Source organism: Pithys albifrons, chromosome 4 (genome assembly GCF_047495875.1).
Source record: "Pithys albifrons albifrons isolate INPA30051 chromosome 4, PitAlb_v1, whole genome shotgun sequence".
Taxonomy (NCBI): Eukaryota; Metazoa; Chordata; class Aves; order Passeriformes; family Thamnophilidae; genus Pithys; species Pithys albifrons.
Genome location: NC_092461.1, coordinates 17,751,780 through 17,775,534, shown reverse-complemented (window position 1 = coordinate 17,775,534; position 23,755 = coordinate 17,751,780). Strand labels below are relative to the sequence as shown.

General features: G+C 38.5%; 1 protein-coding gene across 8 annotated transcripts in view; it reads left to right on the top strand.

Moving 5' to 3' along the window:
• Positions 1 to 2,755: 2,755 nt before the first annotated feature.
• The window catches only part of LOC139671172 (poly(rC)-binding protein 3-like), a 511,988-nt gene continuing 490,988 nt past the window's right edge, over positions 2,756 to 23,755 (top strand). For all 8 annotated transcript variants that reach the window (XM_071553579.1, XM_071553578.1, XM_071553569.1 and 5 more), the window contains exon 1: positions 2,756 to 3,251. The gene's annotated coding sequence lies outside the window, so the exon portion shown is untranslated. The remainder of the gene's footprint in view (positions 3,252 to 23,755) is intronic.

Below are 23,755 nucleotides of genomic sequence, written 5' to 3'. Positions count from 1 at the left end.
ATCTACAATGTAGATATATTGTCTTCTGAGAAAAGGATTTCTACAGAAGCTCTGTAAATAATAAAAATCTCTGATTTTAACCCTTGTCATGATTTCCATCCATTTAAATGTATGTTTAAGCTTTAAAACTGTTTCCCAGCATGCAAATGACTTGAATACCAAGTTATGCTTGTAAATCAGACATTAAATATGCAGAGCCTATGACATGGCAACAGAAATGAACGTTTTAAAAAGACATGCTAGGATTTGAACATTTTGTGTTTAGGTGTTCCTGAATACCACCAGTGTGTGTGTTTTTCATCATTCAACTCTAAAGCCAGTCATCAAAGGCTTTTTGGGTTTTGGAGGTTTTTGTTTTGTTTTCTGGAGAATCAAAATTAAAAATACTAGGCCTGTGCAAATTTGGGGAAATCAATAGGGACAGTTATAATTGGCAGTAAGTACTACTCTGATATTACTGAGCATAGAGCTATGCAGGGAACTGGTGATGGTCAGAGGCTTACACTGCATATTGAATAGACCTGTGGATTACAGTAAATTGATGCTTTTGTAACAATGCAAGATGATTCATAAATATTAAGAAGAGAGTTCATGTAAATTCATGCTGAGATTTCTTGAAAATTAACTGAAATTAGATATTTACTAGGATAATGTATAAAACATTAACCCCACTTTAATGTATAAAATATTTCTCCAACTTAGTTACTGTAGAAGCAGCACAGAGTTTATTTCCAATATCTTTATTCATCTTCATGTGTCTGTGAATAGTTTTGTATATATTTGATTTTTAAAAAAACTGGAGACATGATCCAAACTGTGTAAGCTCTTGGATTCATCCTTTGGACTGCTGAACAATTTGGTTCAGGGATGCAACTGGAGAAGAAACAGGCAGAAATTGAGCCTACACCAAGACAGAAGAGGATCATCTTCCTCTGATTCCTGTGAGAAGCTCACTAAGAGAACTACATCCCCTTATTTTATTTATACTTCATATGAGAGTTTTGGAAATTTCATTATTCCTCCAGTTCCTCTGCTGTAACCCATAGGAAGCACCTTTATCTGGAGGAAGAAAAAGAGTTAAAATACAGGATAGTGAAATTTTTTATTTGTTCTGAGAATGTATTTCTCTCTTTAATTCAGTAAGGATGTTCTGGTTCCAACCAACACTTGGGTTCAAAATATTTTACCTCCTCCGCTATTTCAACTGATAATGAGCAGTAAGCCAGAGCACAGAGATAACGAGTATATCCCTGTGGGAGTGCTCCAAAGGTGCCTGCAAAGCCAGAGCCAATCTCTGAATGGAAAATAAAACTAAGCACTCCACATCCCATGCCATATTATGCTGATGGGATGACATCTCACAGTTTGGCCAACACAGCCTGTTCAGTTAGGCTGCCTGCAGACCCCACATGGGCAGCTAGTTCTTGTAACATCCTCTTCATGGCTATGGAGGCCAGTATTTAAGAGGAACAATTACATACCTCCACCACACTCATTCCAGGCAGCTTTATCTACCACCGGGTATCAACAAATGATAGTAGTGTAAGTGTCTTTCCTAGCATCAATTTACATCCTAGAACATATCCTTTTACTATTTACTATATCTGTTTACTCTGTGTACTTATGGAGTAAGTATGTACAATTACTGAGTTTACATACTGGAGCATATCCTTCTACTGTTTACTATATATGCTTATCTCTGTGTAACAGTGGTGCTGAAGCACAGCTTGTATATCATTTACAAGTTGTGAATCCAACCGCTTGGCCTGCGTTTGCTCTCATCATTTATGGGACAACGCCAATTCAAAATCACGAGTCATAAACAGACATATTTACTTACTGTTGTTAATAGCACTGTAGATAAAGTACTTTTTAAAGCTCAGTTATTCCTCTGCACTTAAATTCTCCATTTTTGTTTTCTCTTTGTTTTTTTACATCTTTGGGTCTAGACAATAAAAACGTAAAAGGGTGTCCAAAGATTTTATATTTATCTGCTTAAAAACAACTTCCACAGGATTTATTTTTAGTCGCAGAGTATTCCTGGGGGTGATAAGTCGGGTAAAAGCTTCCTTCTGTAACATCTAAATGTTTGCTGGATTTTGTCAGCTGTTTGAGATAAATGTGACCTGCTGATCATCCTCATCAACAAAATGCTGTGAGCAGCTTCCATTTGGACCAGGAAGGAACATCATCTGCTGGCGACGCTCTGTGTGAGCCACGCTTCTGTACTAAAGGCAAGGCTGGATGCAGTTTTACTACTTTTAATACAAATAAGGGCAGTTCTCAGCCTCCTGGCTTGTTGCTGATGCTTTTCCCAACCATACCGAGCGTCGCAGATGTGCCGCTGATAAGCAGCATTCAGCTGTCCAAAACGCCGGCCGCTTTTCAGCATGCCCAAGTTTCGCTTCCCAGCCCTGAGCTCCCTTCACCCTGCGGGTGTCGCGGGAGGGCTAGGCGCAGGAGTGGAGCCTGGGTCCCGCACGGAGACCCCGGGCAGGGACACGGCTCCCCCAGACCCGCACCGGCACTTCTCCCGGCGCAGCCTCTCGCTCGGTCCCTGTCCGCGGTAGCCGCCGGCACACGGAGAACTCCCGCCTCGCCGGACTCCCGCCCTCGGGCGCGGCTGCCGCCGCCGTCCCGCCCCGGCCCCGCAGCCTCTCCGCGCCCCGGTCCGCAGCGGCGGGCGGCGGGGGGCGCCCGCGGGCGGCGGCGGCGGGAGCGCGGGCGCGGGGGTGGCCGAGGAGCGGCGGCGTGAACGCGGCTGCAGAGCCCTAGCGAGCTGCGGGAGCGGGAGCGCCGCGCCCGCCGCAGCCGCCGGAGCCGGGCGACGAGCGAACCCGGCCGCGAAGACGCTCCGGCCGCGGCAGCCCCGCGGGGAGGCAGCGAGGGGCCCGTCGCCGAAAGCGCGAACAGCTCCCCTCCGCCCCGCCGCCTCTGCCCGCCCCCAGCGAAGAGAAACAAAACACAACCCCGGCACAGCCACGCTCTCCCTTCTTCTCCTCTCGGCATTTGGTGGTTGTTGTTTTTTAAATTTTTTATTTTTAAATTCTTTTTCTTGGGGATTCTCCTCTCTCCTGCCAGACTGAGTTACACCTTCTTGATAATTTCTCTTCCCCTCGTTTTTTTATACTCTTCCCCCTGCTTCTAAACCCTGTGTCTGTGTGTTTCAGTACTATCAAAACCTCTGCTAAAAATAGATCTTTTTATATACCCTTCCTCCTCTCTGACCCCATCCAACACCCCTTGTTAAGGTGAGTTGTGTCTTTTCATCACTTTTTTCCTTGTGTGTTTTTTTCTTTTTGTTTTGGTTGGGTTTTTTTGGTATTTTAGTTTTGGGATTTTTTTCCCCCAGTTAGGGCAGGTTTTAGGGAGGAGGGGATATGGAGGAGAGAATTTCATGGGGAGTCAGGCATGTTTGCAAAGCCTTGTTTTGCCTTCTGCAGCCTCAGCATCATTCCGGACTGCTCCCTTTTATCCCAAGGATGTAGCTAGATGATGAAAGTGGGGAACTACTCTTCCTCAGCGCTGCATGCTTGGGAGCCACGGCAACAGCGGGGGGAAAAAAAAGCTTCTCTTTTTTACTTCGCCCTCTCACCCTCCTGTCCCCCCCCACTCCTTCCTCCTTTCTGTGTTTTGTTGTTTATTGTTTATGGCCTTTTTTGGGGGGGGGGGAGGCGGGGTATGGGGTGTGTGTGTTTGGTGGGCTGATGTTTGGTTGGGCTTTGGTTTTTTGTTTATTTTGTTGTGCTGGTTTGGGGTTTTTGGTTTTTATTTGGTTGGATTTTGGTTTTCGGTTTTGGTTAGTTTTTGGTTTGTTTGGGGTTTTTTATGGTTTTTCTTTTTTTTTTTTTTTTTGGTGTGTCTGTGCTTGGTTTCTGTTTTTAAGCAACACACAGGGGACTTAGAATGAATTGCATGTGATGCCGAGGGAGTGAGTGTGTGTGTGTGCACGTGTGTCTCAAGAGTGACTCTGTGTGTGTGTGAGTGTGTGTAAAGTGTATTTGTATTTCGTGTTCATGGGATGATGAGTGTTAAAGCTTCCAAACAGTCATTGTACATAGAGCAAGGAGCACAGCAGATGCTGCTGATGGAGAAATCAGTCAGGAATGCAGGAAAGCTACAGAGCTCTTCACGGAGTTCAGTCCCCTATGCTCCAGGACATTTTTCCATAGATCATTACTGGCACCTTCAAGGTGATGGCTCCTATTCCTCTCCTGGCTTCTCAGCAGAGGAGTCCTGAGAATGAAAACTTTACAGCTAATGTGAATTGATAACATTTCTGTTCCTCCAGCAGCCTGAGACACTGTTATTCCAGGGATGAGTGGGGAAAATAGCATTGTGATCCAGAGCAAATGGATCATTCACTGTCTCATATTATTGTTCAGTGAGAAAAAGAGAGATGAAACATTTGGCCAGCCACCAGAATCATTGCATTCCAGCTTACTTCCGAAGTCCAAAGTTGTTTTAGACCATTTTTCATTCTTCAGCTCTTCAGCAAATTGTGCCTATTGATGGCAGAAATGTGTTTCTACAGTAAAACAGTCTTTATAAATCTGCTGGGGAACAATTTATTATTCAGAGGCAATCAAGTAATTTATATGTTTCATAGATTTCCCCCAAGTCTTTTAGTGCACATTCAATTATGTATTTTACCTTTGTGTGTGAAGTGGGGTAATATAGATTTTAGTTGCATTTTAACAAGGAGTTAAGGCATAACTTGCAGGGTGCCATTTGCAAAGTGTCACTTAATATAAAGCAGAGTAACAGCCTCTAGGTCTTTTTCATGGATTTTTCACTTCTCCCTTGTTTGTTTCAAAACACACAGTGATTTTGCTTAAGAACTTGGAAGGAAAACTGGCTTCACAATGATACACAGTTTCAAGTATTCAGAACTCAAAAGTAGTACACTTGTCTGGCTGTGAAACTTGAATTTACTTCTGAAATCTATTGAATCTAGAGTACAAGAAAGAGCACTTTGTGTACATGGTTTTCTAACAGGTTGAATAATTTTTGCATCTAAAAGTTTACAAATGAGCTGAAACGGTTGTTTTCATCTGTGTTTGGAGGCCTTCATGGATACAGGAACATTAATGTTTCCTGTCTAGTAATACAATTCCAAAATAATCAATATGCTGCGTAGATATGTTCAGAGAAAAATGAGCAGCCATGGAAGTATTCTTGTGCTATCAAGGGTCATTTCATCATTTCTTGTTAGCCTAAATTAAAATATTTTACACAAGTTTGCCTTGGGATTTTTTTTTCTGCTGTGGCTGGCTGATGTAAAAGTGGGAAGCATACTTTGAGTGAGTTGTGGCATTCCTAATGCTTAATAGCAGTGAAGGAAGAGGCACCTGATGTGCTGTGTACATCATCCCTGAAGGTATGCAGGGCAATAAAAAGGGGTGGAAAATGAGCATAGTGCCCTAGCAGTTTAGATAAATAAATACAGGTGATGCATGTTACCATGTCAGCTGCTGTTCTGCTGAACCCTGACTACTAGCTGAACACATTTTTTTGGTAAGCACTGCAGTGTGATGCAATTTTTCAGATTTGATAGAGTTTGCTGTTAAAATCACATGTAGCACAGAGCAGCTCTTGTTCTATTGATAAAAGTCATGCCTCCTCATTTTAATCCACAGAAGGCTGAAATATTCACAACTCCTACTGAAGTCACTAGGGGTTAGTTGTGTTCAGCACTCATCAGGACTTTTTCCTCTATGTGTCAGGATTTAGGATATTTCCAAAGGATGAGATTGCCAACAGATCCGTAATGCCTCATTTTGTTTAGATTTTACATTGGGTGCATATTGTATGTTTACAGATAAATATTTTCCTTTACAACAACAACACTAAAACATGTCAGGAAATGGAACACTTTTAATATTGTTTTTCTCATGAACTTCTAAAGAGAATTCTCTCGGTATCCTTTAAGTGTTTCTGGAAAAGCAGTGCAACTTCACAAATCTACACACTAAGTTCCCTCCACTGGTTGCTTAGCTGTTGGCATTGGTAAAAAAAAAAAAAAAGATATGGAATGTTTGTACACAAAAAAGAACAAGTCATGTGTTTGTCTTCTTTTTATCCTAAAAGCTGAAAGACAAGAGCGCTTTCAGCTGGATAAGAAAAAGTTAAGAAAGGTTACTGTTGAGTTCGATCTGGTGGTTGGCATGAGTGGCAGCACACCAACACTTTGCTTATTTTGTGACGTGCTAACCTAGATTAAATGTCTCTTTAATTTATGTTTTGGGTTTTGGATAAAATCTCAAACCTTAGACTTATTCACCTCAAAAGCTTTTTTATTTTTTTTTTTTGGTTTTGAAACAAACATTATAAAGATGTGATTGGTTATAAACAAAGTAATGGAGTGTTCAGAAGTCACTCTGACTTTGTGGACCTTATTGCTATAAAAGTAAGGTGGGATTTTTCTATACTGTTAACCAACTGAAATATTTTTTTGTATTATTGCACCTTATTATTCGGCAATATCAGTTTAAAATACTTAGTCCAAGTAAGTTTTACTTAGTAAATGTGGTTTCACAAAACAGGAACATGTATATTTTGTCTTGTCCTAAACTAAAACTACCTGTCACATTCAGTGACTTTTTGTTGCAGGTCAAAGTTGCTGTTTCATTTGGATATACTTACTGAGGAAGCTGTATAGGTCACAGATTTTCTTAAATTTTTAACAAAGTAAATGAAAACTGTCACAATGTTTCCTGCTATTTTGGGAATGGGGTACAGTGATTTTATCTATATCCATGCAGATTGCAATCACTATATACATTAAAAATCAGTATCATAATCCATTTGAAAACAAATTAATCCATGTTCCTCTTTAAATACCTCCTTCTTTATGAGTTTTAAATGGTACTATGTGTGTGTGTTTCCAGATGAGCATGTATTTGTAGTTTCAAAATGTTTAGACGAATGAGGTTACCTTATACAAAGATGACTATTTATTTGCATTTTGTCCACTGATAATATAGTTTCTGTAATAAAATCTATATTCTTCTTCTGTTGTACTTGCTCACACATAGAAGAAAATTAGTATTTTCCTCCTGGGAAACGTGTTTCTCTGAACAGCCTGATGCTGTATAGGTCTACAAGCAGTTACTTTCCCAGTCCTAGTGAATGAGGTAACAGGTGCTTAGGCGTGGCAGGGAAGGGAAGAGCGTGGCTCTTTGGAAAGCAGTGCATCTGATGATCTGGTGCTGGAATGGCTGAGTTCTCCAGGGCTAAGATAGCAAGGTGCTCCTTCACCCTTAACGGTATCAAAATCTTCTCCCTTCATTGTGTTCAGCAATCTGTGTGGTTTTCCCTTTGTATTAGATACGGAAGACTTAATTACACTCTGGTGGTACTAACACAGCTCTCTGGTGACAACTGTTTGTAGGTCAAATGGAAAATTGTTTTTGAGAGGGGTCTCCATCTACAGTGTTTCTTTTTTGAGGCATGTTTTTATTTACTGCAGTGTTCCCTGGATTTGCATCTAGCTGTTATACCCACTTGCCTGCATAGGCTGAAGGATGTTTTGTGCAGAGAAAGTGTTTTTAGGAAAGGGAAAAGGATATTTTTGTTAACCTTGGGCAACACAATGTAACAGTTTATCCAACTCCAACCAAACACAAGAATAGCTGTGATTGTTGTAGGTAAAACATTCAGAATTTGTCTGACATGAATATGAGATTTCATGTCTCATGAGTGGAAACATATTTTTAAACCTATTTCAAAAGGAAGGCTTTTTTCAGAATAAGGCCCAGTATAAGTAAGGCCCCTGAATCTTCCTGCGGGATCTGCTTGGAGGAGCCCAGCTAATTCCTGGTTGAAGTGGGATGAGGCCAGTTTCTGCTATTCAATCCACTACTATAGCTCCATGCTTGTAAGTGGGTACCTGTTCCAGTGCTGTCATCCTATCAGTAACATTATAAGTTTTGTTTATAGGGCAAAATATATAACACACTATTGATTTCTGTTGATGGGCAATGCTTTTAGCAGGGTGTATGAAGCCTGTAATTTTGATGTTGCAAGGATCTGTGTACCTTGCAACATCTCTGACTTTCACATCTATGCATTAGATATATTTAGATGCTGTGGACACTTAACAGATTGTAGAGAAGCAAAATGCTTTCTTCCGTAAATGACAGATAAAATACTAAATTTGGTCATTCATTTGTTTTTCAGCAGTGTGGATGGTTCAGGACTGCATCTTATTTGATTACAATTTAGCTCATGGTTTAATTATAAATGATTGCAGAAGGATTTATTATTAATAATTTTAGACAGTCACTTTTGTATGCATTTTAAAAAAAATGGCTAGTTTTATGGCAAGGTTTTAGGGCAGACCAGTGAAGTCTGATGAGAATTTGGTCCTTTTAATGACTGGTTGTTATCATTATTTCATTGTTATAACTGACATATTGTTGTGGTTTAACCCCAGCTGGCAATTAAGGCCCACACAGCCACTCACTCACTCCCCCATTAGTGGGAAGGGGGAGAGCGTCAAAAAAGTAAAAGTGAGAAAACTCGTGGGTTGAGACAAAAACAATTTTACAGGTAAAGACATGCACATGAGCAAAGCAAAACAAGGAATTCATTTGTCACTTCCTATGGGCAGGCAGGTGTTCAGCCATTCACAAGAAAGCCTGGCTCCATCACCTGTAATGGACTTGGGAAGACAAGCACCATCAGTCTGAACATTCTCCACCTTCTTCTTCCTTCAGCTCTATATGCTCAGCATGACAGCATATGCCAAGGAATATCTCTTGGGTCATTTTGTGTCAGCTGTCCCATCTGTGTCCCCTGCCACCTTCTTGTGCACCTCCAGTCTCCTTGTTGGTGGGGTTGGATGAGAAATAGAAAAGACCTTGACACTGTGCTGAGCACTAATGAAAATGCCTCTGTGTTATCAACACTGTTTCTAGAAAAAAACCTCAAACACAGCCTCATACTGGCTACTATGAAGAAAATTGGTTTTATCCCAGTCATAACATATACATACGCATACATATTGACATGGTCTATTTCAAATGTATTTGCACTTTGCATAGAACAATATCTTTTATATTGAGTCACTTGGAGTTCCTATAAAGATTCTTTTTTTCTTCTGCAGTGAAAGTAAGAAATTTTTAAGCAAATCAAAGTGGTAGAGTTCTTTGAGCATTGGTGGAATAAAACAACCATGACTATATGATTCTCTTATCAGTCATACTATTGCCATTCTTTCACCTGGATAAGCTCAGTATACAACATCTCCAAGCCAACATTAGCCATTTGGAGCAACATCTTTAGGTCATGATGGCTGCTTCAGTAATCTTAAGTACACCAGTACTCAATGACAATGTGGTGAAAGACAGGAACATCAGCTGGAAAGAAAACAGGATTCTGAGGAGGGCTTAGAAAACCCCTCAGGATAAACAAAAATGTTTGTCTCTCTGGAGGAGAAAACAGCATGTGGTCATGGCACATTTCTAAGCTTCCTTGGACTTCCTTGCCCGAAAAAATCCTAGTGTTTATCAGCAGTCCAGTAATTTAATGAAATTTCAGAGAATCATAAAATGACTTGGGGTTGAAAGGGACCTTAAAGGTCATTTAGTTCCAAACCCCCTGCCATCACCACCTTCCAGGCACACCTTCCCCTAGACCAAGTTGCAAATTTGTATAACCCAGCAGAATCTGTAGCAGGAGCAGAAAGGAAGAATTTTGCAACTGTAAATACTTGTATTTAAATAAGAATGGGAATGGTTCCTTCTCCTGTTGTAGTACCAGTGGAGAAGTGTGTTCTGTTTCATTTGTCCACCTTTTACCTTATAGTATTGAATGGGGAATGATTTAGACTATAAAAAATATGGGAATTTGAAAGGGCTTATCTCTCACTCACCGTTACAGAAGCATGGGCTGTGTCTTGGGAGTTCTTGTTGAAGGTCTTAGAAATGTCTCTGAATGTGGGGTTTGTGTGATGTGGTACCTACATGTTAAATGGGATAGCATAGCTAAGTCTAAGTTCAGCAATTCCTATTTCTGTTAAAAAGTTCCTTAAATTCAGCAGGATTACTTACCTAAGTAAGAGATGCCAAGCAGGCTCGTAGAACAATCACAATAGGGAAGGTGTGAAGTGTTTGTTATTATTACCTCAGAGGAATTATCTTGTATGAGATGGCTCATGTTCCAGGCACTCTGCATCACTAGACCAAAATTCCTTGGCATTTTCACTTGATTTCTGCAACCTGTCACTGCCTCATTCAATGTTAGGATGAAATAAATCGAAAGACTTTTCTAAAATCTGAGGTCTAAATAGACCATATCTCAAGTATAGGGACATTTTAAATATATTAATTCTATATGATATGAAAATATAAGGGTTTAGCTGTACGTTTCTGGATGTCCATCTATGTGCAAGAAATTATTTTGTCAATATTTGGATTTTCACCTAATGTAAAATTATTTTATGAAGTCTAGAACAGGTGGCAATTATTTACATGTCAGAGGTGAGACACTGGTGAGACACTGGAACAGGTTGCACAGAGAAGTTGTTGATGCCCCATCTGTGGAAGAGTTCAAGGCCAGGTTCCATGGGGCTTTAAGCAGTTTGGTTTAGTGAAAGGAGTTCCTGCACATGGCAGAGGGATTAGAACTAGGTGATCTTAAGATCTCTTCCAGCACAAACCATTCTATGGTTCTATGTTACAGACATCAAGTAGTCAGTCATCTCAGCAACTCCTCCCTTGGGTTTTGTAGTACATAGACAAAATTTTAAGAAATATTAATAATAAAATAAAAGACCAGGAGAGAATAATTTATTTTCCTTCTCTTTTTATAGCTCACTTTCAATGGTAATGTGGGGTAAAGAACTAGAATTGTAGATTTGACTGTTCCTAGCCCCCAGCTTCATTTAAGATGGTTTTTGAGTGGGGATAGGTGCTTGTATTAGCATTTGGGCTTGGCAGAATTTCCCTGCCTAGCAATATGGAAAAATCTGGGAAAAGGAGGATTTTGATTCTTTCAACTCTGAAGGTGAAATCTGCAGTGCCATATGGATAATACCAGATCATCCACTCCTGTGAGATCTTTGCAGTACATATTGCAAAGGCAAACTCAGGCTCAATCTTCAAGGCTGAGATCTTAAAAGCAACATCTAAATTTGCACTCTCACTTGGATTTTGCTTGTGCATGACACCTATATGTGCAGCCTAGATATGTAAGTGATGGAAGGCAGAATCAGGGATAGTAAAATATCTAAAATCAAGAAAAAGATTAAAAAATTCAAAAAGGCATCCTTAAGAGAGAGGACAGATGAGGGGAAGGTGTTGCAGAGGAATGGGATTAATAAGATTTAACAGAATGTGAGAGATAAAAGGCACCAGAGGCAGATATCAGAGATGGAGTCTGGATTGGAAGAAAGCACAACTAATGTTAGAAGGCAAAACATCAGGCTGAAAGGCAGCTTTACAGTCAGTTTGAAGTATAGTTTCAAGATCAGCTTAAGTTGATCTAAATTCCAGCTGCTTCTGCAGAGGGAATCCTGCACACTCCTTCCTTCCTCCTGCTGCAACTAGTAATAAGAAAAAAGAAAAATTCATCCCAATCAGATCCTTGATCCATCTGACTAACTGCTCATATTAACATTACAGATGCCTCAAGGCAAAGAGAAGGAGGGGGGGAGGGAACATAGGAAAGGACAGCATAAGACTGACTTAGACTGATGACGGATCTGTGCTCTTGGTTGGAAAGTCCTGGTGAGATTCTGAGTTATAAATTATTTAGAAGAGAGGCTAGCTAGGAAGACATACAGTGATAACACAATGGAAAGAAGCCACCTGGGACAGTACTTACAGTTAAAATGGCTGCATGCAAAGGAAAAAAAGATGCTAAAACACTTATGAGGAAAAATCAAGTAAAAGTTAGAGTATTTATGTTTTCTTTGTATTTAATTCAGCATCCATAGGCACAGCTGCTAATGTAGTTTTTAATTAAATGATCAAGTAGGGCTTTTTTTCCTTGGGGACAGTTTACAGAGCAGCAGGATGGAAGAGGGTAACTGTGATCTGGGACTGACTTCACCTCCTTGGATCATGACTGACAAAGTCCTGTGCTTACCAGTCCCACCAGCAGCTTCATGATTCCATCTCACAATCTTCTTGTGCATCATCTTCATGGGCTCTAGCATATTCCATACTGATTTGTACCATTATTTATGTATTTATGTTTATGGCATCTTTCTTCTCCTTTTGTCTTATAGCTGTACCTGTAGTGTGCTATATACGTGCAGATTGTGTTAAGTTTACTTTTTAAATAGTAACGTATGCTTCAAGTTTCTCTTGAAACAAGAAGAAATTATATAGAAAATAAACAAATTCAGAATAAAATGTCTTCAGAGAAAAGGAGGCAAAGCTTAGAATATGTTTTATAATAAATTAAATACAAAGTACTCAGGTCTTATTGGTTATCTTTTTGATGATTTGTTTTAAAATATTAAATGGGGAAATCAGATTATTCAGAAATACACAGATGCTAAACCACATTATGAATTCCACTCTTTAAAGGAGAGGGTTAAAAAAGAACAGTTTACCCAGCTCAGTGACAAATAAGATGCTGGCAGATGATGTCATGCTGTCTAGACTGGAATAAAAGATGTATTTTTAAAAATCTTAGCTAACTCATTTAAATAAAATATTTTGAAAGTCTGAGAAATCACAAGTGTTAGAGGATGATCTTACATTTTACTTTGATCATGTTCTATGGGTTCTGGTGTCTTTTCATAACATATTTTTTAAAAGCTTCACTTTCTCCCTTTAAACATACCTATAGAGAATTGCATGCTCATAAGAAGATATGACTGACTCTTCTGGGTTATCCAGTTCAGTCACTTGTTTTAGAGCCAAGATGTCATACAATTCCTTTCATGTATTGATCAAACTTCTTCTTACAACTATTTAGGGATTTTTATTTATTTTTTTTAGTTCCCATACTCTATTTAGAGGCTGTTTCAGTTTTCTGGTTTCTTTTCCGCTTAAATATGTTCATGACCTGCTTTTATAACTTTGTTCTTGGACTAGTCTTGTACTTGAGCTTGAGTGGTTTTTCTGTATGATGTTTACTGTTCCAAAGTATGGTGCAGTCCTGCCTGCTGCTAGGCTTAACAAAGAAAGTTCTTGTCAGACAGAGGTCAGCTGCCAGGACTCCTAAATTCTTGCAGAGTATGGACAATGGTCTAAAGTTAGACACAACAGATTTCTGGTCATGCTCCTCATTCATGAATGACTAATATTAAACCAGACTTTCCTACTGACCCTCAGAGAGTGAGGGATATGTCAAGTGCCTTACCCACACCTCTCTTTTTGGAAGTTTGGTCTTCCAGTATGCAGTGCTCCACAGAGCTTTTGCAGATTCATTTTCATTTGGCTTAGTTCTGTTTTCTTACTCTAAGTAAGTGAGACAGAAAGAACCTTTGTTTATAGTTCAAAAAAAAGTCCTGTTCCCCTATGAATTAAATTTCAGTTGATGAGAACTCATATTTTAACACTTATACAGATGCAATATTCTAAGCATTAATCTTTCAAATGGAAGGTAACCACTATGCTCTAAGCAAAATTATTTTCAAATCAGACTATCTAATAGTCTTAATCAAGAATGCATTGGTTTTCATGTAGCTTTGACACTCATACTTCATTTGAGGGGCTAGAAATTACTAACTTTTAATTCTGCACACATTCTTTTAATTTCAAAATTACCAGGAAAGGGAACATGTATTTTTAATTTGTGATCCTTGAAGTATAGTGTAAACAGAAGACAGCAAATACAAGTGTATTTCAAAACATGCACCAAGAGAGGTTCAGACTAGGTATAAGGAAGTATTTCTTTACTGAGAGGATAGTCAAACACTGGAGAGATGGCCGATGCCCCAAGCCTGTAAGTGTTTAAGAGGCATTTGGACAATGCCCTTAATAATGTGCTTGAACTTTTGGTCAGCCCTGAATTGGTCTAGCAGTTGTACTAAATGATCCTTGTTTGCTCTTTGCAAGTGAAATATTGTATTCTATCCATTCATGGTATTTTCAGTTTGCTGTTTCTGTTCTTTTTCAAAAACCAAGGAGTAAAGTCATGATACTGAAGCTTTTAAATCATTTACAGCTTTAAAGTCACTGCCCCAATTTGAAATATTTTAACCAATATGTTTTCACAAGGAAGGGTGAATGCTCCATAGTTAGACTGATATGACTATGAGGGTCTTTAACAAGTTCAGCCATATGCAAACCATTTTATGCATTACTGTATTGTACAGGTAGGTTGGTAGTTACCTAAAGAGAATTATTGCATTTATCATTAAAAACAAACAAACAAACAAACAAACCACTCCTTTCTATATTACTTGTCACTAATCTGTTGGAAATGTAGTATGGATAGATAAGATACAGTTTTGTTAAATTTATTTTAAAATACTTCAATAAGTAGTATCTACTGCAACAATGCTATAATACTGCTACAATAAGCATTATCTGAAACAGTAAAATTCCACAGTGAATGAAGCAGCTGGAACTGCAACTCCTATCAGCTGCCTGACACCAAACACTCCTTTCTGCTTTCTCCTGGGGCCATTGACATTTGCCTTGCCTGCAGAATGACTGTGCATGTTATCTGCCAGGTATTAGTCCATTAGTAATGAGCCACTTCTAATCCTGGTGTAGACATCCTCTTCATGGAAAAAGGTGGGTGTCACAGCATTAAGATTTCTGCATACTTATGGGGGCAAGTAACTTCACTCACTGGATTTCTCCCATTTAACCTAGCAGGGCTGTGGTTTCACATTTGAGTGTTTCTAGGTATCAGCTCTGAGTCATATTTGTCCTGCAGACCTGGGCACAGAAGGGATTCAAAATTTGTGTAGAGGAATGGATTGCCAGTGTGTGTACGCAAAAAAGATTGGGGCTGGGAAGACGCTTGGAGTCCTTAGCAATCACTCTATTCATCAAACCAGAATGTTTATGCTGGCTGAAAAGAATGCAGCAACATACAAAGAAGTGTTGTTGATGTTGCTGTTATTAAAAATAAAATAAAATACCCATATTTTTTAATTAAAAAATTCATTATTGTTCTAGGGAAAAATTATAATAATATATCCTGTCACAGTGTGTGACCTGTTTTCCTGGGATGCTTGGGATACTTTTTGATTTTGAATTTTTTTCCCGTATGCTGTTGCTATGGTAAGAATCACCACACCAAAGACAGGTATCATAGCAAATAATATCATAGCAAATAATCTGTAAGAGGTTTGTATTTCCTGGGACAGCATAGGATTAATTTGGAGTTTCTACTGAAACCCTGTCAAAGGATTTTTCAAACTGTGGGTTGCATCTCATTTTGCATGACCAGAACAAATAAAGTCAGTTTTTTATCAATAAGATTATATTAACTACAAATTAATTCTTACCTTCTTTAGAAAATGTTAGGTGTTCCATAAATCAAGATGGAAAGTGAAAAAAAATCAACCAAAAAAACCCCAACAGGTAAATATGATGGGGTAATGGAGATGAAGAAAAACCAATATCAGAGATTTTCAGGTTTTTCAGGATGTGGAAGGGGAGGGGGAGCATGGAGGGATGATGTAACACAAGGTTTACTCAATTTGACTTTCAGTAATCAAGTCATATAAAATTGGATTAGTACAAGAACTTGTAAATACCAGCTGTGGCCTATAATGGCATGCCGAGCTCCTACATAGTAAGTATTGATCAAAGTAGTTGAGTATTAAAAACAGGTGGTATTTTAGATGGTTTCAGACCTAATTGCTGCAACTCCATTACCAACAATATTTGTGTACCACAGCCTGCTAAATAGAGAGCCTATTGAAGAAAGTTTTGAATTTACTGAACAGAAGTTATCGCATTCAAGATGTGATGAAACAAGCTTATCATGAGATGAAGTTCTACTTGGTAGACTTTTATAATAGTAACTGTAGTTACAGATTAATTATATGCATGAGAAGAGGTGGCGAGGGGATTGGAGACTCCAAGTTGTCTGAATAGCCAAAGACAGGATGACAGGCAGGGGCTGTGTTGGAAGGTCAGGAGATCAAAGAGTCCTTATTTAGCATTAGAAGAGAGCAGATTTGCCACACAACAAATCTATGAGAGCACTCCTGGTCCTCTCCAGAGTTATGGGCTTTGAATACAGGACCCTCGAACCTGATCAGCCCATTAGATAGACAGAACTAGGGAGATTGACCAAGAGAGTTTACTCCAAATTTAATGTTTATCACCACAAACCTGAGGGGTTTTTTATATAAATGGTTCCATCAATTCAGAGGTTGCTCTAAACTGTCACCCAAATTCCACTTAGAAGAGTAGCTCTGTAAAATTATACCATTTAAAGTGAAAAGTATAAAAATATGTTTGGTTAGAGGTTTAGTTAATTCTTCAGATTATAATTACTTTAGTTATTTTTGAAGCAGACACCTCCACAGTTGCAGTAAGTGACTACATGCCAAGGCCATCATCCATTCAGAATCCTGCAGAGTGTGCACTTCAGTAGTGTTATAGCAACATGACAGGCTTGCCTTCAAATGTCCTGGCTGGAATTTGCTCACATTAACCTCATTCAGACACACCTATGTGTTTTAAGGGTTTAGTTTTCTGCTGTTTAGTCTGCTTAATGTTTTGATTCAATATCCCAGATCTCACTTGCAGAATGGTTTGCAAACTTGCAGAGCAGCAAAGTTGTGGTGAAGGGGCCTTCCAGGCAGCAGAAGGACTGCTTTTCTCCTTGAGCTTGGATGATTCTCCCCTGTGTGAGCATAGGGGTTCTCACACAGCGTGAAGACAGTGGAGTTCAATAACTACAGTTGAGGAAGCAGGGGGATGAGCTGTCTGAAAGCTTAGTCCTCTTGTAAAATCCCCCTCTAACAGGGTTCAGTCACTAAATTCTGTCAATATTAAAAAATATTTTATATCAGGGTGACAGTGAGTGCATCCCTTAAGGAAAGCACTTTAGAGTTCTCCCTCAAAGAGAAGAGAGCTACCTAGAGTGAGTGTGGTAGCTTGTAGCCAATGAGAGGCTTTAGTGTATGTGAGGTGAATTGGTTAACCAATAATGTAATGGCATATTGGATGTGAGAGGATATAAAAGGTGTGGATGTTACTGAGTGAGATCTAGATCTAACTGGAACTACTAGGAACTACTTCTTCTACTACTCTACTATGACCTATGAGGAACTGCCTGTGAATCTATCTTGAATAAAGTCTTGTAAGCCTTCTGATCAAGCCTTCTGATGCCTGCTGTGCCTGAGCTCTTCTGACTGTCATTCACGCTGCCCCCTGATACTCAGGACTAAGGGGTTACCCCTACACTTTAATGCCAAAGACATCTGAAAATCCTGATAAACGTCTGTCTATGTCAGCATTAGATGTGGATATTTCAAGACAAAGTAAAGAATTACTGTTATTTTTAGACTGTTCTTCTGAAAGGCTGCTGGCCATGTACTTTTTACCTTCCTCCTGTTGTCTTCAGTAACTCTTGTGTTCTTTTGCTGATATCAGCCACATCTGCCATGAAACTGTATAGCTCAAAATACAATCCAGTCCCTAGAAGTTTCTTCCAGGTGTGTGCCTGGACAAATGAGGAGGACACTGTGATTGTGTGTGATGGGCTCCAAGCAAACCCTTGACGTACTCTAACTACAGTCAATGGCTGGACCTTCTTGGACAACTAAGACACTTTTAATCAACAGAAGCTTGTAGATCCTCTCTGTGATGCTTTTGATCATAACCCTGACTTGATAAGCATCCATGTCTTTCAAGGCTTACCGTGACATTTAGGGATGCTTGGCACTGTGAAGACCTTTGTTTTTTGCTGGAACTTGTGTTAGAATTGTGTTAATTTGCATTGTTATTACAGCTTCTGGTGAGTTTTGAATAGTCATATATTTCACTATATAGTTTATTCAATGTGATTCTTTGAAAAGAGTGTTATTGTGACTTGTAGACTGTGGAAGGTCTGAATGAAAAGGAACACTCTTTGTAGCCCTCTTTTGAGGATGTCTTCTGACACATGAAACTTTCATTATACTTTAATTATTGATAGGAAGTATTTTCTTACCAGCATAGCACTTAAGCACAGTGAAATCACTTTTCAGGAGAAATTACTGCAAGGAGTTTTTGGATGAGTTTCAGTTTTGCAAATTGCTTGGGTTTTTTTCCTTTATTTTTCTGGTATCCCATAAATTAAAGCACAAATTATAAGCAAGATCATTATGCTGTCATGAATCACTCAAGTACTAATGGCCTAATGCACTAAGCCTTAATTAGTAATATTGTATTTTTAAGAAGACAATATTGTGAATGAAACCTGAACATGCACTGTTTTATGACTGGGTTTCCCAGAAGATTTTAAATGGATTCCTCTTCTTGGTATGTTTTTAAATAATTGATACGGCCACTTCAAGCCCTGAGTAGACAAACGAATTATTGGCTGCTAGTGACAAAATTTGGTTTGGGCATAATAACTTCACAGAGACATGGCACTGCATACATCTGCTGCTCTAATTAGAAAGTTTGCCTAGGGTGTTTGTATCAGAAAGAGTGGGAAAAAATAGTGCTGCACAATCTGTTGTACCAGAGTGATTCCTGAAGAATGTGACTTATACAAGATTTCTGGTTAACGCTTTCACTTCTGCTGGAACACTCTGATATCATTTCAGCAAATTTTATACAGGCAGGACTGTATTGACCTTACCTGAATGGAATGCCTGCTTGGAAGTGCCACTGTTGTATGCAAGATTTAGCGACTGCAAGTGCATTGTTCCATGGTGCAAAAGACCATTTTGTTGTCTTCTGTAGAACAGACCACTGAGACCATTGCTGCTTTGTCTGCTAACCAGCCTTGAGCTTCCCCAGCCACAGAGAATAGCCAGCAACTCTATTACAATGTCCCTTTATTCCAGATAGGCTTTCAATTTATGTTTGTTTAACTCGGGTAGCAAAAATCAGAAGTAACCGCTTAATAGGAGTTTGGGTAACCCAGTGACAGCCATACATTTTAGATGGGAAACTTTTTAAACTGGGACCAAAAGCAGTAGTTGTGACAGAAAAATCAAGTGCATCTTGTCTAACTAGGGAGCATACAGCACTCAAAACCAAGCCCCTTCTTACAGTAGCAGCTGTATCTTATCCAGTTGAACAGCATTCAGCTCAAGATAAATAGTTGTGGTTATGGGAAGAATTAATTGGAAGTGTACAAGAGTGGCTTTTCTTGTTGCTGACTTTAATTTACCAATTCACCAAATATTTCCTGGGAAAGGATAAGTTTCAGCAAATACCATGTTTGTTCCATGACAACACATTGCAGGAGTCTGGTATTATGGAACTATAATTTACTGCAGCTTTCTGCAGAAGTCTGGTAGGCTTGGTGGAGAGTATAGAGAGCCAGGTCTTGTTCTCCTTAGATTTCATTTAAGTTAATAAATAATTCCAGAACAAGGCAATTTATGGGTGCAGAAAGTAAAGCAGTATGAATGTTTCAGAGAATAGATAAATGTCTTAAAGGCAAGTGCAGGTGTTGAGGGAGATGAAACTCTTGGTTTACATGTCAAATTATCTGTTCATACTATGCTATTGTGGAACAGCAAAGAGTCAGAGCAGGCCTCAGATATGCTAATGAAATGTCTATGAAATCAGAATATGGTATCAGAAATTGGAGAAATGTAGGAACCTGAGATGAAGGTGTGCTTCTAAAAATCTGTTGTTCTTGTGAATTTTTCATATTGACATCTTTACAAGAGTCAGAAAGCATGAAGCAGTATGATGCTGACATACATTTATGGACATACAGCCTGACACAGAACTGGATCTGAATTAATTTTTTTCACAGTTTTAGGCTCTGTCTAATCCAAGTACTTAAGTATGTTGTTAACTCAATGGTTGGTGTAACTACAACATTATTTATCTTTTTTCCCAGTCCACAAGTGATGGTGGTAGAATGGTATATAGGCTATTTATATGTTAATAAATTTGTGGATTGAGAGCATAAAGTCTTTGTATTATTTCCATAAAATATCAGAAATTTTCTAAATAATGAAAAGATAGTGGTTTTGAGCCAGGCTATAGTGGGAAATAAGAAAGGAAAGGAGGGGGAGAAGCCACAAATTGTTGTAATTTATTTCTTCTCACAGCAGCAAACCCAAAAATCAAAGAAACCTGACTGGAATTATGAGAGACTTTAAATCATCTGGTGTTGAAGTTAAGTTTATTTTCCTGGTCAGGTATGCTTATAGTGTTCTATTTATGGGTATTCGAGGTGTTTAATTTCCACTGAATTGAAATATATGGTTCTTAGGAGGATCTCATAAGGGAGGACTATATAAAATTCCTTTCTTATCTTTCTAAATGATCCTTCTTTTTCAGTGGATCATTAGCTTTTATGCAGTGTGCTATGTTCTTTTGTGGACTAACTTTTGACATACATATTATTCATGTTGTGGCTGGTATTCAGCTTTTATCAATGATTTTGCTGTCCAAAAGAACATTAGAAAGAATGAAGAACATCATTTTCAGTGCACTGGTACTCTACATACTTGTTCATCTTGGGCATACACCGAGACTTTTTACGTATCTTTTCTCAATCCCTTTTAATACACAAGTGATATTGGATTAAGTATAGAATTATTTTTTTCATCTTCAGCAAAGATGCATTCCATTCTCTTTCGTCCTGCTTGCCTCATCAGCAGAAAAGAGCATATACACAGGCATTTTGGTTTTGCCCCTTCTAAGTCCCCAGACAATGGCACAAGACAAAAAGCATAATAGGAGATAGTTTTTATGCTGAAATAACTTCCTTATTTCAGAAAAGATCGCTCTGAAAAAAGAAAAATATAAATTAAAAAGAAAAGAAGTGAGAATCGAAAGCTAATGGTCAAAAAATTACAACGGTGGCTAAAACTTAAAATGTGACCTAAAATGTTTCCATGGCATCTTGTTTTCATGGCATCTTGTTGTCATGGCCTGAAGTTCAAGGGATTTACATCTTTCTATGAATTTGACTACCAGACCAACCAGTGTCTGCTGGTATAAGGAGAGACCTTTTCCCTTTTTCTAGTGGATCATGGAAATCTGATGGCAGACAGTATCATGCAAGATCTAGTCAAACTAGAGAAATGAATGAGAATAAATACATTTCAAATCATATGTGGGAAAAACTGTTACTTCCAAGTGGAAGTTTTCCAGCTTTGACTAATACTGGAAAGCCTTTTTGGTCAGAGATTTTGTGGAGAGCAAGTCTTCTGCTGGAGTAGAGTGAAAAAGGCAGGGGAGATGGGAATGGAGTATTTGTCACCAAAGTATTTTTCTGTTGAAATGAATTTCTGAAACAAAGTGTTCAGTCTAGCTCCTGTGCCGTAGCACCATGTGAGCTGGATGTGGCAGGATGTGTCATAGCACCACATGATCAATAAAGAAGGATGAACAGCTAAAAACGCAGCTACACTTTTGTATGAGCACCTGTTAGTAGACACTGAAGATTCCTTGAATCTTACCTGTAGCTGTAACAGACAGTTGAATGAAATACAATACCTGAAAACAATAAGGAAAAAAAATCCCTACATATTTTGAGTGCAATAGAACTATATGCCAGCAGACAGTAGGGATTCACAGAATGAAATCCCTCATTAAGCTGTTATATATGTATTCATACAGATAGATATATGAAAAAAAATCAAGCCAAAAAACCCCCAAGAACATAGAATTTATGTGATATTCTTTGCAGAAAGGAAGACAGCATTTGTTGAAAGACTCAGTTTACTTTTTTTATGTAGCATGACTTAAAGGTTGGATAAACTAAAACTAAAAAGTGCTGTCAGGTTATGCTGAAAGGATCCTATAGCACTTGCTTTTTAGGCACACTTCCTTATCTAGTACCAATTTTGAAGTTACTAATTTTTGGCAATCTTTTGAACATGCCAAGTGTACAGTCCTCTATTAAAGCTCTGTCGCTTTATTGCAGTGCAACTTATTGCAGGATAAAAAGCTGGACTACAGACTGGAATAAGTTCTAAGAAAAAGGCTAAGATCTCATTGTTAATGAAGTAGCTCTCAAACAGAAATAGTAGAAGGAAATGCAGAGGCATCACTCAAAAAGTCTAGTTGCATTTTCTTTTTTATATGTGCTGCTTCAAATTATATCTAGACTGATTAGGTATAATCCAAAACCTACTCAGGCCTCAAATATTTGTTGTGTATAAAGCAACATTATCTGAAATGTCTCTTCTTTTTTTTGTTATAAGAATATGGTTGTGTATGGAAGAGTATAGGAGTCACCTCAATATTTTTTCATTAGCATTTCTTTCAAGAGCTGGTATCCTGCCTGATCTCCTACAGATTCCTTCTAATACTCAAAGCATATTTTGTGCTGGTTAGAGAGTAGGTTGGGTAGTCACATTCATATGAATTGGGGCCTTAATAAATAAGAGTCTCTCGTATAGATGCTTACAGAAAAATTCTCCTCCTGAGCTCACTCTTGTGAGATTTATTATGGGGGAGAATATTCCAGGCCAGTATTTGCTAATTGCTTAGTTACAACTGAGATTTTTTTTCAATCTGCTATCTGCCTAGATATTCACAGTTTTCACAAAACTCAAGCTTGAGAAATGCACATATGTGTATAGTCACTCTGTGTTTTATTCCTCTGCAGTAATATTGCATGAAAATGCACTTGTATATTCTGCGTAGAGAATCAGGTTTCAATTTTCTTATTCAAGGCCCATGTAGTTACAGTCTTCTGTGGTTTTGATTTTCATTGTAGAACTTCTCACAAACAGCTTTACTGGATTTTTATTATGAGTCATGGTAGTCTGCTAGTCTCATCTGTTTCTGCCTAATCTCATCTGATAATTTTAAAGTAATACTGGGTTTCCTTTTTATTGAAATTTTAACTGGTGGGATAAAATATAAAACACTACTAAGATACTGCCATTCAGCACAACTCAGTTTAGCTGGCACACCCTTCAAAATCCACCCCAATATCTAACATGTTCAAGCACTGAGGTTTCTGACTCTGTGGGTAAGCTCTCTCTTGAAATCCTTCTTATTTGTTTCACCATTTTGAACACTTTAACATATTCTACCACAAGGCCTCTCACTGCACAGAAATATTTTAAATAGCTCTGTTAGAGCAAGTTCAAAGGATGATCTCTCTGACATGCATTCTTCAAAGCAAGACTACATTTTTCCGCAACAAAAAATGTGTCTTACCTCTCCCCCTTCCTACTGTGAGTTGTGCCAGAGCTGTCATTTTTTCAGTAGGGATTATTTATAAAAAGGACCTATATTCTGCTGTTCAGCACAGTAGAAACACTTGAGTTTTCAGTTTCGGTGTGTAAATATTGATTTTGTACCTCACCAGTTTTGTTAGTTAACTCAAAGGTTATAGCATTTTTTGTTCAATGAATGTCTTTAAGGAAATAAAATACTGTACCCTCCTGAAGACTAAGTGCTTGTTTCAGAAAGTGACCATTTAATCCCAGCAGCTAACTACAATCTGTTTGGGGTATTCTGACTTGGATCTGTTGTGTTTTGTTGCTTAAGGAAGCCATCCTCAAAAATTACCATGGATGTCTGTTTATTGTCAAGCGATGTAAAATTTCCATGTAGATTCAAGTTAAAGTCATCAAAGCAGTTGATTCTGTTGTTAGATATTTACAGTTATTCTTGATGAATTTCCTCTATACAATTATGATACAATTCTTGTATCATAACTTGAGAATGATCAGTATTAT